At 39.4% G+C, this 15395-nt stretch overlaps 2 protein-coding genes and 1 long non-coding RNA gene across 9 annotated transcripts in view; 2 read left to right on the top strand and 1 right to left on the bottom strand.

The window, feature by feature from the left end:
* LOC147127897 (uncharacterized) overlaps positions 1–449 on the top strand; it is a 50520-nt gene extending 50071 nt beyond the window's left edge. The window contains exon 3 of the long non-coding RNA XR_015084034.1: positions 334–449. This is a non-coding gene — a long non-coding RNA (uncharacterized LOC147127897). The remainder of the gene's footprint in view (positions 1–333) is intronic.
* The window catches only part of LOC147127896 (uncharacterized), a 286111-nt gene extending 279619 nt beyond the window's left edge, over positions 1–6492 (top strand). For 3 of the 5 annotated variants that reach the window (XR_015083847.1, XR_015083845.1, XR_015083846.1), the window contains 9 exons: positions 4662–4735; positions 4808–5017; positions 5084–5254; positions 5351–5486; positions 5552–5689; positions 5760–5831; positions 5906–6051; positions 6137–6197; positions 6280–6492. The gene's annotated coding sequence lies outside the window, so the exon portion shown is untranslated. Of the gene's footprint in view, positions 1–4661; positions 4770–4807; positions 5018–5083; positions 5314–5350; positions 5487–5551; positions 5690–5759; positions 5832–5905; positions 6052–6136; positions 6198–6279 lie in introns of those variants that run through there. The other 2 variants (XR_015083849.1, XR_015083850.1) reach the window with 2 other exon arrangements.
* The window catches only part of tfap2d (transcription factor AP-2 delta (activating enhancer binding protein 2 delta)), a 30625-nt gene continuing 20308 nt past the window's right edge, over positions 5079–15395 (bottom strand). For all 3 annotated transcript variants that reach the window (XM_086018746.1, XM_086018743.1, XM_086018744.1), the window contains exons 9-17: positions 13108–13226; positions 12292–12428; positions 7830–7922; positions 6171–6510; positions 5926–6017; positions 5742–5828; positions 5539–5679; positions 5306–5425; positions 5079–5224 (exon numbers count right to left, since the gene is read on the bottom strand). The gene's annotated coding sequence lies outside the window, so the exon portion shown is untranslated. The remainder of the gene's footprint in view (positions 5225–5305; positions 5426–5538; positions 5680–5741; positions 5829–5925; positions 6018–6170; positions 6511–7829; positions 7923–12291; positions 12429–13107; positions 13227–15395) is intronic.

Genomic DNA, 15395 nt, shown 5'->3' with positions numbered 1-15395 from the left:
TAGCTTTTGAATTATGGTTGAACAGCTTTATTTTTAAAATGATAATCATAAACTCATTAAACAGGCCTGGACAAAAATGGTGGTACTCTGAGAAAATATTCTAAAAACAATTTGACTATATGGACATGTTCAACCAATGTGTCGTTGAATTAGCACCACAGATGTCTTCCAACTTGTAAGAAGTATGTTGGACAACATTTTCTGGCATACATATCCACTACAACCATGGGGAAAGACCAGCATTCTCGCCTGGATGATGAGGGACCCCCAACACTGCACTTGTATATTTGATTTACTTTTACATTTCCCAACTATTGTATGTGTTCTTCACAGAGAATCTGGAAGCCCAAGAAAGCTGTTGGATGCCATAAAGGAGCACATGCTCTGCAAACCCTGAGGGCTGCCGAAGCTGAGTGTGTACTTGAATGTTCAAGTATATTGTATTAAGAATAATAAAAACGTACTTCTGGAGCCTGTTGCTTTTGTTTCATGTTTTTCCAACCTCACCTTCAAGGGGAAGTCAACCCAAAAACTGTCTTACATTTTCACACATATACATATAGTCGAATCGTTATCTTACACATACAATACACATACCTATATCTAATTTTATCACACTAATGCTAACACAGCAAAGAGTTACAATTCCAGTTTCTCCTATTTATACCTGATTATTAGTCATTTTTTAAAATTATTTATTTTTAAAGCTTATTAAACATTGCAAGTGTTTTACAAGATTCCAATTCAGTTTCATCATTGCTCCAAAAATTAACTCCTTACAGGGACACGCCTTTTCTTTTTATTTGTTCTTTTCATGTTTGCCATTCTCAATAAGCCAAAGTAAACAAGAGAATGGCTTCAACAAATCATATTTTCTGGAGCGGTCCTTTGAACCCAGATGCTGTGGCATGAGTGTGATTCACACTTATCCCAAGCAAGAACATTGCTGAACTGCAATGCCGTCAAATAAAACACAACGCAAAGAAGAAAATTGTCTATTAAGATTACATTAAAGGAATTTAATTAAATTAATACTAGAATTTAGGGACCTTCCGTGTATCATATTTCCAATTTTGAAACTCAAATCCGAAAACAAACAATAATTTTAGCTGGTTTAAAAAATAAAACGAGACCCATTTTGCATAAAAATACAACCATATGGAATTGAATTCTGTATTGTTAACAATCGTGTGCTCCGACCATGGTGCCAAAAATAGTAGAATATCCCACAATCCTATGCGGCGGGGCGTGCTTCGCCTTTGGGAATGCAGCTAGTGAGTGTAAATATTTTGATAGTTTACGCCACTACAAGTTTTAAGTGAATTTTAACAATTTGCAGCGATACAGAAGTAAACTTAGACTTTCGACAGGCAGGCGAGTGTGCGGGGAAATTGCGAGTGTGCGGGGAAATTGCGTGTGATTGGAGATTTGGATACTTAGAAACGTCAACAGGAAGACCGGTTTACTGACCAGAGGTATGATATCGATCTTGTCAAATATGTATGTACAATACACAAGTTTGTGTACAATAGTCAAACGCTAGTGGTCACCTGAATTCAGGCAAATTAACTTAGTGTTGCCATCGAGCTACTACATTCAAGATTATCTCAGGGTAGGGCACTTCAACCACTTCTACAAGTAAGAGGCAAAGTTCTTACTTCAAGTTGTTTAATTGTCACTACAAACTATTGTTCCATGCAACAATGGCGTGTAAAACTTGTAAAACAACGCACGTCCGCTAGCCAAATGCTATCACACAGTAAAAGGGAGACATGCTGACCAAAACTTTAATGCGTTTTAATGTGGAGCTATCTTGAAACGACTGAGATGTGCGTGCCTTGTAACCATGGCAACGGCTAGGCGGCGAACAAGAGGTGGACAGTTTTTTTTTCGTCGATCGCTTTTCTTTTGGGTGAGCGTCAAAACCGTGGTTTGTCATGATTTTCAGAAGGCTAACGAAACCTTTTCAGCAGATTCCGTCTGGCAGGAGACTAACTTTTGCTCATTGAATATTGGGTTTGGAAGCAGATACTAAAAATGTAAAAACGTCCGAATTCGTTTTTCAAAACGAAACGGGAAGTTAAAAAATGACTTGTTTTGGCAATGTCAAAAGGATCGCACCAATATTACAATTTTCTTCTCCATAGGTGCGCTCTCAAAGAGGAAAACGCTTCATGTCCATACAAAAGTGAGGCGATTTGTTTTGATATTTTAAGAGATTTATATGGGCACAGGTTGAGATGTGCACATGAACTTTGGTGGCAATTGGTCGTAGTTTATTCTCGTTTATCTATTTCACGCACACGAGGTGGTGGTTTTGGTGGGTAGGGGTGGATTGGATGAGCGGTGGTGTATATTCCCGATGACACGTAATACTTTGGGGGGTCCTCGGAAAGTCTTCCCATTTTTCTCCCCAATAGTAATAATAGTTAAGAATAAATTAGATTTAACCATGTTTCGTTGTGTGTTGTTGGTGACGTCTACAGACCTGTCGGACCAGTAGCGAACCACCCACTCCCACCTACCCTCGAGGCGAGATGCTTCTCAACCTACCAGCAGAGTTGGCTTTCTCAACAAAGCATCTTGAAAAACACGAACTAAACATTTGTGACTGTTTGTGACTGAAGCAGACAAGAAAACACTTGTGTATTTTATTCAGACACTTTATTCACGATCACCAATAAAGCAAAGCAACATACTACATTGCCTCATTTGTCATGTTCGTCTTCAATTTCAAACCAAGTTGACTGTAAACTTTCTCTTGATGGATGACATCATGAAGTTAGTGGTAGTAAACAGCGGTGGGGTGGGGGGTTATTTGTTAGGTTCGAGTGTCATCACACAGTCCACGTGGAATGTTAGCGGTGTAAAGTGACCACTTCACAAGAGGCGCTCTCACCCCAATTACATTTCCTTTTTTCATGTAACTGAGGATAAGCAACTCGGGCGATGACTGGGTTTGGAACTGATTTCATCAGTTCAAATGCACAAATATTTTTCGGAATTTTTCCGTCAAGATGGCCGAGTGGCATAAGAAGGAGCGTGGTGTTCCGGAGACCCGGGTTCGAGCCTCACTCTTCGCTCCGTTTACAAATTAAACGGAGAACAAAGCAAGAATCGAACACGGGTCTCCCAAAGACCAAGCAGTGACACTAACCATTTGACCATGTTAGATCTTCTGAAATTCATTGGTTAGTTTTATACCTATGAATTAATTTGCGTTGTTTTTTTTTTTTACTGCGTCACGATACCTTATATATACTACAAAGAGATAGAAGTGTTGCCACTAAGCGATTGTCGAGTGGTAGACGCCGCTACACCATATGCAGACAACCCGGGGTCGAGTCCCGGTAGGAACCGAATGACTGTGCTGCTATTATTTCGCTCCCGCGTTTTGAATGTAACTCAACTTCTTTACCAGCGTTGATCATTTAGCTTTCTGTGTTAAATAAAAGTCTTTTTTTTTTTTTTCCCTCTGGAAGTGACGTCATCGCCGGAAACCTATTTAAGTCGGGGAAGAAGGAGCAGTTAGTCTTTCTCAGCTGGCTGACAGCCTCAGGTCATCCTCGTCCGCCTACTGCTCCGCACACTTCTTCGCCACAAGATCATCAAGAACTTTGACAAAGTGAGTGCTCAATCTTTACCTGCATCTTAAAACTCACTGCTTTTGTTCACTTTGGCGCTCAAGTAGCACTTTTAGCGTGCACTCTCCTTGCTAACGTAGCAAACTAAAGTGCTCCAGCGTTAGTAATTAACGCTTCCTACGACTTTAAATTGCACCAAAATGCGTTTTTGGGACGTACCGATAAATGATTGAACGCAATTCTAATATTTATTCATGGATAAGTTGTTTATTCAACAGTAATGCAGCTACTTTGTATGATGATGACTAACGAAGCGTTTGCTCAAACCTTTTCCAGAATCTGGACCAAAGTGCCGTTTTGCCGAAGGTAAGTAGACAAAACTCTACAATTATACTGAATAAATAAAGTATATTTTAATGCAAGCGTGTTAATCGTCTAATTTCTGTCCACAGGCTTCCAACACAACGACCAGGTTGACTGCAAAATGGCACAATTTCTGTATTTTTGTATAAAAGATATCATTATTAAACAGACTAAATCAAGTAACTGACTGTGTGTTGATTCTTTTTCTCCAGGCTCAGATCTTAGGCCCAAATGACCCTTAAATTGACTGACCTCCTGTCTTTTGCATGTGTACAAAATGTCAGGTTGCTAGGTATTGAGTATTCTAAAGTCAAATGCTTACGTTCCCTCATCTTTCAGGCCACCATGCTGTTGAAGAGGCGTCCAGCTCTGCTCTTCTAACCGGTAAAACACACACGCTTTCATACATGTACAAATGTTTGACTAATTATTTAAGCATGTGCTGACCAAGGGGCCTCCTGTGATCTTAATCTGCAAAGGTGTGTCAAATCAATGTCCAGTTAGTGAAAACACCAGCCAGTTTGACTGTCCACAGGTGCTTCTACTCAACAAGCTTCTGGGGAGCTCGTTTACCTGCCGGTTGAGTGGAAGCACCTGCGGCTACAGTCAAACTGCGACAGGGGTTTTACTCTCTGGACCTGAATTTGACACCTGGTGGGAACATGGACTCAATGGCAACACTTGGATCATTGTCAACTTTAATGTTTGCTGCAGTGTCACTCCAGGAAGAAGCACCAGCCAAGATTCTGGATGAAACCCCTCTTTTATGCATTCATGCCAGAGCGTCGGTGAGAGCTGTGAAACAAGATGGCGGTCTATCAAGTGAGCATTTTTTTTTATCCTCTGCTGTTTTGCCAAAGTTTCAGGCAAGACATTCATCAGGGGTCTCCAATCCTGTTCCTTGAGGGCCGCTTTCCCCCTGTTGCGACACACCTGATTGAAATGATCAGGCTCCTAAAGAGCTAGCTGATCGTTTGAATCGGGTGTGCTGCAGGTGGCGCAATGGAAAACGGGCAGGACGGCGACCCAGAAGAACCTGATCAACTTGTGAAGTCGAGGTCCTCTTCAAGGTTGGGACCTGTTGCAAATGACAAACTTGATGAATCAAAGTACTTGACTGTTTTTTGTTGTTTTAGTTGGCGCCATGATCAACTTGCTGACCGGTTAAACGGGCTACAAAAAACTCGGCATGTTGAAAGAGCACTCGCCTGCTTTTTCTTTGACTTGGCATGCACTACAGCGTCCAGTAAGAGTGTCGTCAGGGACTCTTCCACCTGCTGGGCAAAGAAATTCTCTAAATGAGGAAGGTCCTCATTGCTGCCTACATTTTCAATACTAAGACATGCAAATAAACTTACTAAAAATAGCAGCTTGACTGGTCCGTCATTTGTGGCATTTGAAAGTTTGTCCAGTGGGGAAGTCTGCACCAGTCCAGAGTTTCAGGAGCTCGACCAGCTGCTGCAGTGGAAGGTTCCAGTCTACAGTGAATCAAAACATCTTAAAGTCAACTAAAAATGAGTCGCCATGTTGTCATTAAAGGTGAAATGCTACATTCATGGTATGTTGCTGATGCCATAAGCTTTTGACTCACCTTTTGTCTTTAGGTCCACACGCTGGTCAACTGACGACCTCACCATGCAGCGACAAGGAGACTTGCATGTCATCCAACTTGAATGGTGCGCATCATGGAGCTTGCCAGGGTGTTTCAGATGACTGCATCAATGAGGAGCTCCTGGAGAAGTGTACAGTAAAACATCACTGCATTTCAGGTTAGTAATAAAATTGTCTCCTCACATGTTCCTTGTCCTGCAGATGGCGCCACTGGAGTGCGACGAGCTGCAACATGACTCAAAGTGCGTCTGCCTGAGGAGGAGTCATTTGCTGGTAAGAAAGCAAACATTTCATTTCTGCTAACATGTTCCAGTTGTCTCGACAAAGTTGAATGATTTTGTGTCCAGTGTGGCGCACGATCGAGTACCTGCTCACAGCGCGAGGCCAGCGACACGCAGCAACACTTTCGCCTTGTTGCTTGCTCATCCACGAGGCGCTGAAGCCGAAGTTTGAGGCAGCCTGAGAAGAAATGGGAGACATTTGCACTTGGACGGTAGGCTCTTGAAATGCTTTTCACTTGCACAATCCCCACGACAACTTTTCTGACCCAATACTTTTTTTTTCTTCCCCTTTTATAGGCAGCAAGGAACAAGCTCATCCATCATAACGCACCTGTGAAGACTTGAGTCTTGATCGCTGGTTGGTTTCAAGCCCTAAACATCTTCTGCACCAGACGTTGACTTAACTTTTGACTCACAGATGTTTGTTTTTTTTGTCTTAGGTCCACACGCTTCTTCTGGCTGGCCGGCCGACCACTTCGCAACGAGCAGACTGTCATCCGACTTGCAACTTTGTCTTCTCGCTGGCCGACCACTTGAGCACGCAGCAACGAGCAGACCGTCATCCGACTTGCAACTTTGTCTTCGTTCTTCTTGCTGGCCGACCACTTGAGCACTTCGCAAGGAGCAGACTGTCATCCGACTTGTAACTTGTTTGTTTGCGATTGTCTACTCTGCAAAAGAAATAAAGCTTGATTACAAATGACACTTAAGCTCTCAACTTCATTCTCGCACACATCACAAAAAAACTTTCTTAAAGCACAGTAACAAAACACAAAAAAACTTAAAGCACAGTAACAAAACACAAAAAAAATCAAAAATAATTTTTTCAAATTTTTTTTTTTTATTTTTTTTTTCCCGCCCAATTTTTTTTTATTTTTTATTTTTTTGGAGCAGAGGAATATACTGGAAAGTGGGCGTGGCAAGGCTGGAATAAGGCTTTCTGATTCGCTGAGGTGTCTGGAAGTGGGTGGGACTATGCAAATTAGAAGCGCGGTGATTGGTGGTATCCGAAGTGGGCGTGGTTATGCAAATTTGGGGCACTCTGATTGGTCAGAATGTCTAAAGTGGGCGTGGTTATGCAAATTGCTGCATTCTGATTGGCTATGCAAATTTAAGCCGCGCTGTGATTGGTGGATTCAAAAATGGGCGGAGTTAGGGGCGGTCCTAGCAGCAGATAGTTTTTGGGGAGGCACTTTTGAGTCTTCAGGTCAAAGTTGCACTTCAGACACTACATGAGACACAAGTCTTTTACTATTCCCTCAATCTCACATGACCCAAAGCTCGATGAATTTAAAGATTGCTTGAGTTTTGCGTCATGAGGAGACTAACAGGAATAGTATTGTGACTGACATGCAACTCTCACCTCAAGACTTCAAGCAGCATTTGGAACAGATTTCCACTGCAGCAACCGACACCCATGAAAGGCTTCAAATGAGGGCAGATTTACCAATAAAACACAAAGACTCCAATTCAAGTTGAACTATTTATTGGACAGAGAAGCTAACATGACAATTTGAAAGCAGTTCACCAGTCAATGTTTGTGTGAGCAAACTCAAGTAGGACACACAGACATCGACGACGGAAGCAGCTTCAGTGTTGCCTGCTTGACGAGCTCATGTGTGACGTCACTTACTTCAAATGACGCGCACACACGTAGGCGATGGCACCAAAGGGGGACGTGAGCGCACTGGGACAAAAACTAAGTGTACAGCACAACACCATCATCACACTGCTGGACATGTTTTTAAATGACACTGATGTGAACCAAGTTAGTCAAAAATAGACATACTTTTTTTTTCGAATAGGACATTATTTTTTAGCTAACTTGGCCCACATCATTGCCTTCAAAAACATGTCCAGAAGTGTCTGACGATGGTGTCGTGCAGTGCATGAAGCAAAAGTTGAAGTTCAGTGCACTCACGTCCACCTTGTGGTGCGATGTGACATCACACATCAGCTCATCAAGCACAAGACATTGCTCAATACTCACAGGGGTCCAAATGCAGCTCGGCCTTCCCTTCCCTTCCGCATGTCCCACAAGTCCGTCGGCCGCACCTTTGAGCACGAAGCCTCCTCCATCCATCTGGTCAGGCAGAAAATAAAAGCAGTAAGCAACTCTTCTGGACATAAAAGTTCTTTTTTTTAAATTGTCTATTTCAAGATTCAAGTCGTATTATTAGTAAAATAAGGTGGTATACTTTCACCCACACACGCCATGCATCTGTGTGAGCAACCAGCTGGTGGCTTTCTCTCCACACCTGACATCCAATGAGCAACTTAGGCTCCTTTCAATCAACTGGTCAAGCACAGCCTCAATGTCTTCCAACTGAAAATACTCCGCCCATGTGCTAAGATAGAGTAGTTTAATATTGTTCAAACATACACAAACTTTAAAACAACTCCAACAGGCAGAAATCTGATCCCCTTGATGTCAATCCTTTAGCTCCCCTTGTAAAAATGCCACTTTACAACACTACATTATCTGATAAGTATTACTTTACTTTCCAAAATACACAACCTTTATCAAAAGTATCCAACTTTTTAAGTTGACAGTGTAAGATTACACATTTTTGTTTGTTCTTTTTCCCTGGCCCAAATAACCCTTTGTATTAGAATGTGAAATTATTAATTGGGGAAATAGCACATTAAATTGTCCATTAATGCAATTTTGGACTCTAATTAGGGCTGTCAAAATTAAAACGTTAACTGTGGAGATTAATTTAAATTTCATAAAGCTGAAAAAAAACCCAGCAACGGCTGACCTCTGCTCACCTTGCAGCAAAACTTAAGAGGAGAGTCACTGGTGCAAAGACAGACAAAGATGGACTTTTACATAATTTTATTTTAAAAAGTTGCTCATTGGAGAAATCCCAAATAATTTGTGCACTTTGCAAATCCAAATTCAAATACCATATTACTTGAATGTCTTTGGCGTATCATTCAACGGTTGTATTCTGTGCAATACAACTGTATTTATATCGCTTATTTCAGAACAGCTGTAGCTAAAACAAAGCACTTTACATTACAATAACAAAATAGAAATAATATAACGTGAGCCTTTTAAAATGTATGAGCATTTATATAATGTGTCTTCAAACGCGATTTACAAATGGACAGAGGGGGGGGGCTTGCTTGACATTTCATGGAAGGTCATTCCAGCAACAGAAAAGGCTCCATCCCCACATACTCAAAGAATCATATTCAAGGATCAAAGAAATCCTTTGAAAATTTTTGAAAATCAAACAACATTTTTGAACAGCCTCTGAATCAAAATATACTTTACTTTTTTTTTTTTTTAATTCCAAGATTTTGCTAAAGTAAATATCTGCTACAAGCTTCGTATAAAATCATAGTTGAAAAAATGTGATTACGATTTCTGTTCAATTTTGCATCCATTACAAAAAATAAATTAATCGCCTGACAGCACTAACTCTTATTATTTTTTTCAGGATCAATTTAGATACGTTGACATTCTTAATCATTTAAAGGTGTTTTGATTTATTTTTGTAATGGCTTATCGATTTAACGACTTATTCACTGTGATCGCCACCACAAGAAAAAAAAAAAATCAATAACATTTTGGTCAGCAACATATTCAAGACGCCTCTCAGTGAAGCTGCACCTGTACCCCGCATACTCCAAGGTTTGGCTAAGTTGTTGATGTTGGGGTGCAGGAGGCTCTTTCTCTCTGGCAAAGTCACGCCCCAGCACACTACATTTATTGACAACATACAATTGGACAGCACTGTGTTTAAAAGCTGCCTCGAGTCTACAGTCGATCTTTACGGGTGGCTTCATTTGGAGTCCGAACCCAGATTGGGGGGGGGGGACTATTTTCATTTTGTGTTTTTGATTTTTCATAAATTTTATTTACCCCATAATAAGTTGCTTCGTGCCTTTTTTTTTTTTTTAAACAAAGAGGTGTTAGAAAAGTCACATCATTTTTGCAAAAAAGATACAAAGTTAGCAATACAGAGCAGCCCTAGCTGTAGTCATAAAGACCCAGGTTGTCAAGGTAAGTAAAAACCTTCCTTTAGGACCCTGAGAACTCTTTTGAATTGAAGAAAAAAATAATGATTCCTTTAATACAGAGAAATCACATTCATTAATTTTAAACAAAATATTGTATAATGAGTAAAAATGTACATAATAAAAATATACTGTATATTTTAATGAACTTCAATATTTTTTCAAATAGGTCTAACAGACACGATTTTTCAAAATATATTTATTAAATAACAACATTAGGTGCCATTCGGTGTCCCTAATGTTTTGACCCTCTCGAGCTACCAGAGGCATAATGCTACATAGAAGAAAATGGAAGGAACAAGCAGCATGCAGTACCTTTGAAGAATATGTTGATGGGGAGATGTGCAGGTAGACGACCAGCAGCAGGTGAACATGGGGAGAGATTTGACACAAAATTAGTCACACAAATGCATCCGCCATGTTCACGTGTTTTTCAGAACCACAAATATATTGGTGATTTTCATATATGTTCTTTTTATCCTGTGTGTGTATTTATCATGACTCTGCGTATGAATTGTCGAATGTGCGTTTGTGGCTCAGCGGACAACCGTATTTCTTTCGGACACAAACGTCATGCCTTTTCCAAGATATTCCTACACTGGAGGCTGACATTTCAATCGAACAATCAGCAAAGGCGCTCCAACTGTGTCCGTCTCTCGAACTGCGCGCACAAAGCGGAATAATCCCGTGTGACGCGCATCCCGGTAAATTGGTCCTCTCTGAATATCCGGGTCTGACTGTGTACTTTGCCACGTTAATGGCCGTCGAACTTAACTAGGAGCGATCGCTGGTTCAAGCAAATCATAACGGAAACGTCACATTAAACAACAACGCTCGCCGAGACACGAGGTGCGTTCAAATACAGTCGAGAACTTCACACCCTAACAGAAAAAAGTGCATCAATGCATTAAAATGTTAATAACTACAAAAATCAAAATAATGCCTATATCATGCTTGGATCCTTCGTTCTAGTGGTTGGGATGTCAAACAGTCTATGATATGTTATACTACCCAGTCCCCAAATAAATTCTTCAATTAAAAAAAAAAAAAAAAAAATCTTGTTGTTTTTGTTACCTTTTCAAGTTATATAAAGTAATTGACCTGTTTCGTCAGCCGCTGTTTGTTGCAAAACTTCTTACTACAGCAAGCTATTTTGCAAATAGATCTTGAGTCAATCTTTACATATGAAACTACAGTATGCCAACTGAGACGACTTTACATCAACAAATATGGTCATGCTGTACCACACCAAAAAAGGGTGCAACCAGATCCTGTGCTGGTGCGACCACCTAAAAAAGTGCAAAAGCCCAGCGGTAGGAAAAAAAAATGTTGGGAAAATAGAACCTTTGAGGAGGAAAGGGGGGTGAAAAAATATTCAATGAATGAGGGAATGAAACAATTTATTTATTCATTTAATGTATCTGACCTCTAAAATAGGAAGCGGTACGGGAGTGGGAGGCATGCTGAACAGGAGGGGACGGGATGGGACAGGATTTTTCTTTTCCTTTTTCTTAATACTGTGGTCTGAGACTGAGTTTTGTTTTTTTCCTGAGTCGGCTGGTACCCGAGTAAAAATCCTCTCCGGTGTCATCTATCCCACACACAGCAGTTGTCAACATTCACATGTGTTTTAAAGGCCATCCCCCTTTAGTCCGCCAGAGGGAAGTTTCTCTGTCTTCAACATTCCGTGTATCATTTGTTCATTAACTGGCTTTTTTTTTTTTTTTTAACAAAACGGGTAGGAAAAAACTAAATATAAAAACTTGTTTTGTCAATATTCGTTCGAAAAACAAAAATGAAACAAAACTGACAACAAATCTTTTTCTAATCTTTCTCTATAGAATTGAAAAACAGAAAAAGGGGGAGGGGGGAGGAACGAAGTGATCTACATGCTCTGGTATTATTGTACTACGCGACAGGAATTTTATATCGTGTATACAGTGTCACTGTCTGCATCATGCCGCGACAGCCCCTTCCAACCACAACCGATTAGGGCGAATCTGATGCAAAGTACTCTGCAATGGATTTGGTAATTTTTCTTACTCTTTCGGAGTTTGGTGGAAGAGCACCTCCGGACCGGTGCGCCTTTCGCAGCACTCAACTCTGGGTGGTAGCGTGTCATCTTTGTGGAATTCACGAAATATTTTTATCAACGTCTCACACTTTATAGAGAAACAAAATGTCTTCAAACCGATGCTTTTAAATTAACAAGGATTGCGCCGCTCGTGTGAGGCTTTTGTCACGCCATCTTGTCACGTAAGCCTCGGCACAGACGTCTGACGATGTAGCGAGCTTCTAGCGACGTAACAAGTAACAATAAACAAGCTAGAAGGGCTCAGTGTCGTAATTATATTCATAGTGTACATACATACATTTGTATATATATGGCGAATAGACAGTTTAAAAATGTTTAAATTACTCACCGAAAACACAGCAGCCAGTCGCCGGGAGACTTAGTCATTGCCAGATGTGTACAGTTTTTTTTCTTCTTTTTCTGCTGCTGCTTCTTCTTCGTCTTGTTTTTGGCGGGTTACATCTCCTTGGTGCATAGCGCCATCGACTGGACAGGAGATCGCAAACGCATTTGGCAAGCAATGTTATCCTGTGATGTTATCGATCTACAGTACTGTTGTTCAAAGAATGTGTACGACTGTACGGTATGAGAAGGCTCAATTCAAATGGAAAGAAAAGCGTGTTTTGTGCAACGACTCTAGAAATAACAACAACAACACCATATCGTGTTTACAACAGTAACTAAGGGAAATATTTGTATATTCTTATTCGCCTTTTGGTGTTGGAACATAAAAAAAAAATCTCAACAATGTATTCAGAACACTCCTGATCTCGACTCTTCTTCCCTTAAAGGGGAACATGCATTTAAAGTGCACGACGGCCATGAAGTTTAACAGTGAAGCATAAGTCTCAAGATAATGTATTGCTGAATGGGTAACAACGACAAAAAAGGTAAAACTTCATTGTTGCCACCAAGCTTTTTGCACACAAAACAGAAAAGGGGCGGGGGTGTTGGAGTGCTAAAAACAATTTAATTTACACACAAATTTGAATGAACACAATATGATTTCCTTAGTCCTCCATGAAAGCATACATACATACATACATACATACATACATACATACATACATACATACATACATACATACATACATACATACATACATACATACATACATAAAAAATGTGTTTATTTCTTCATTTGGGTAGTGGAGCATACATGTACCTTATCCCTGTTGGATCCTTCATCAACCAGACGAGAATGTTGGTCTTTCCCCATGGTTGTAGTGGAGTATGTATGCCCGAAAATGTCGGCCAGTTGACTTCTTACAAGTTGGAAGACATCTGTGACACATTGGTTGAACATGTCCATATGGTCAAATTATTTTCGATCTTTTCCCACCATTTTTGTGCACGCCTGTTTCATGAGTTTATGATGATCATTTTTAAAATAAAGCTGTTCAACCATAATTCAAAAGCTATATCTGATTTTCATTAGTTTGTTTTCATTAAAGTTGTATTTGTTTTTATTATTATTATTATTATTTTTATTATTATTATTATTATTTCTTTAACAGAGGATATCAACATTTTTTTTCCAGGTTACAATACAGTTCACGATATCGTCTTCAGGCGCTACGCTGTTGCCATCTCCTGGTCACTCGGAGAAATGCTTTCGGATGTGACAACATCCGGGAATCTAAAACGGATATGCAAGCCGTATTTCGATTTGTGTCACTTGCAGTATTCTATTTTCGTTTTAGAATTAAAAATGGAAAATAAAACCTATCTTAGACTTTACCTTACTCGCTCCAGACAACAAAATAGAAAAATAAACTGTATTTCAATATTTGTGTTTAAAATGACAATCAAATAACGAGCCGTTTTTCCATTTTTCATATCTGCTTCCAAACATAATATCCAATGACCAAAAGAAACACGGATCTTAACACCATCTGAACACGAGCTGAGCTTTGCTTGAGTTATCATTGCATATTAAAATATGTCATAAACAACAATAACAACAAACAGTAGCAGTAAAACGAAAATTAAACTGTGCTGCTATCAATACATTGAATTATAACTATACTCTTGTAATACATTAATCGTAATTCATTTTTAAATGGCAAATGGTCAGAATTTCATCGAATGTTGTTTGGATTTCTTTCCTCTTTTCAACCCATTTTGATCAAACTGTGATTCTACATGGGTCAGCTGGGAAAATTCCTCCACCGAGATTACGTTGTTCTCCACACACACACAGCAACAAACAGCCTTTTGCTATAGTTTATTGCATACATGTGTGTGTGTGTTGGAGGAGGCGTGTACTGTCTGCATCTTAATATTTGTTTGTTCTCTCCTGTGGGTTGCCGCTACCATCAAAGCTACTTTGCTATATTCGCTGTCACTCTGTGCCAATACAGCTGTTTCTGAAGCTCAAGTTGTTCCTGTATATTGTGGTGTTGTAACCCTGTAAGCGATATTTGCACACATACTATGCAGCAACACTGGCAACAGGCACTACAAAACACTCCGAGGCATATATTTTTTATCTTTTGCAACACTGCAGTGCTGACTAGCTGTCTCTATGTACGGTGCATCCAAATGTCAGTCGGACTTTCCACAAGTAGCTAAAGCATACGCACCTTAAATTGAAGCGGAAAGTATGACCAAAACGGTTCCATTCTTTTTAAAATTCTATTAAATTACATCATTGCAAGTATACCCATACACTACAGGTAAACATTAAAGGCTGAAAAATATAAAGAAAAAAAAACAAAACAATTACACACTTTGATTGACTGGGCAAGAATCTCACTATAAAGGTTTTTTTTTTGGTTTTGTTTTGTTTCGTTTTGAATAAAAGATATTGGGAACAAGGTGATCTAATGAGGAAAACCCCGCAAGCTATATGACGAAGAGCTCTTCTGTATCTTCCTGTCGAAGCCAAACAACAACAAAGAAAACAAAGAGAAAGGTGAACAAACATGTGCTCATTATTATGTCTATAACAAGATGAATAAATGCTAAGCATACTTCAAACTGTGTGTTTTTTTTTTTTAAATCAACAATATTTGTCATCATTTGGTTTAAAATGTCGATATAATGTTAACATGGCTATAAAATAGGAAGTAATAATATCATTAGAATATGGAATGGTTAAAAGAAATAATAATAAAAGGAAGAAACTTTTAAAACCTAATAAGTCAAAGCAAATGACTTAAAAACTCATCAAATCAGACTTGCATTGCATTGTGCAAATGCACATACATTTTAAAAGGCACTTTTCTGTATTATCAGTGACTAACTATTCATCTAACATCTCTGATATTTCTCTATAACAGAAAAGCTTTGAAAAGAAAATTAGAATTGCCATTTATAAATTCCATTTTGCTTTACAGCCTCACTTGAATTTCAAACTGCATCCTTTACTCACTTACACTCGAATCTCTGTTCTTTTAGTGTTCTTTAATCTGGCAACTGTTCAATGATACACACACACAATATTTCCCT

This window comes from Filicampus tigris, chromosome 20, assembly GCF_054856515.1.
Source record: "Filicampus tigris isolate MCC_2025a chromosome 20, RoL_Ftig_1.0, whole genome shotgun sequence".
In the NCBI taxonomy this organism is placed as follows: Eukaryota; Metazoa; Chordata; class Actinopteri; order Syngnathiformes; family Syngnathidae; genus Filicampus; species Filicampus tigris.
Note: the sequence above shows the minus strand (reverse complement) of the source record. Positions and strands in the feature narration are given on the sequence as shown.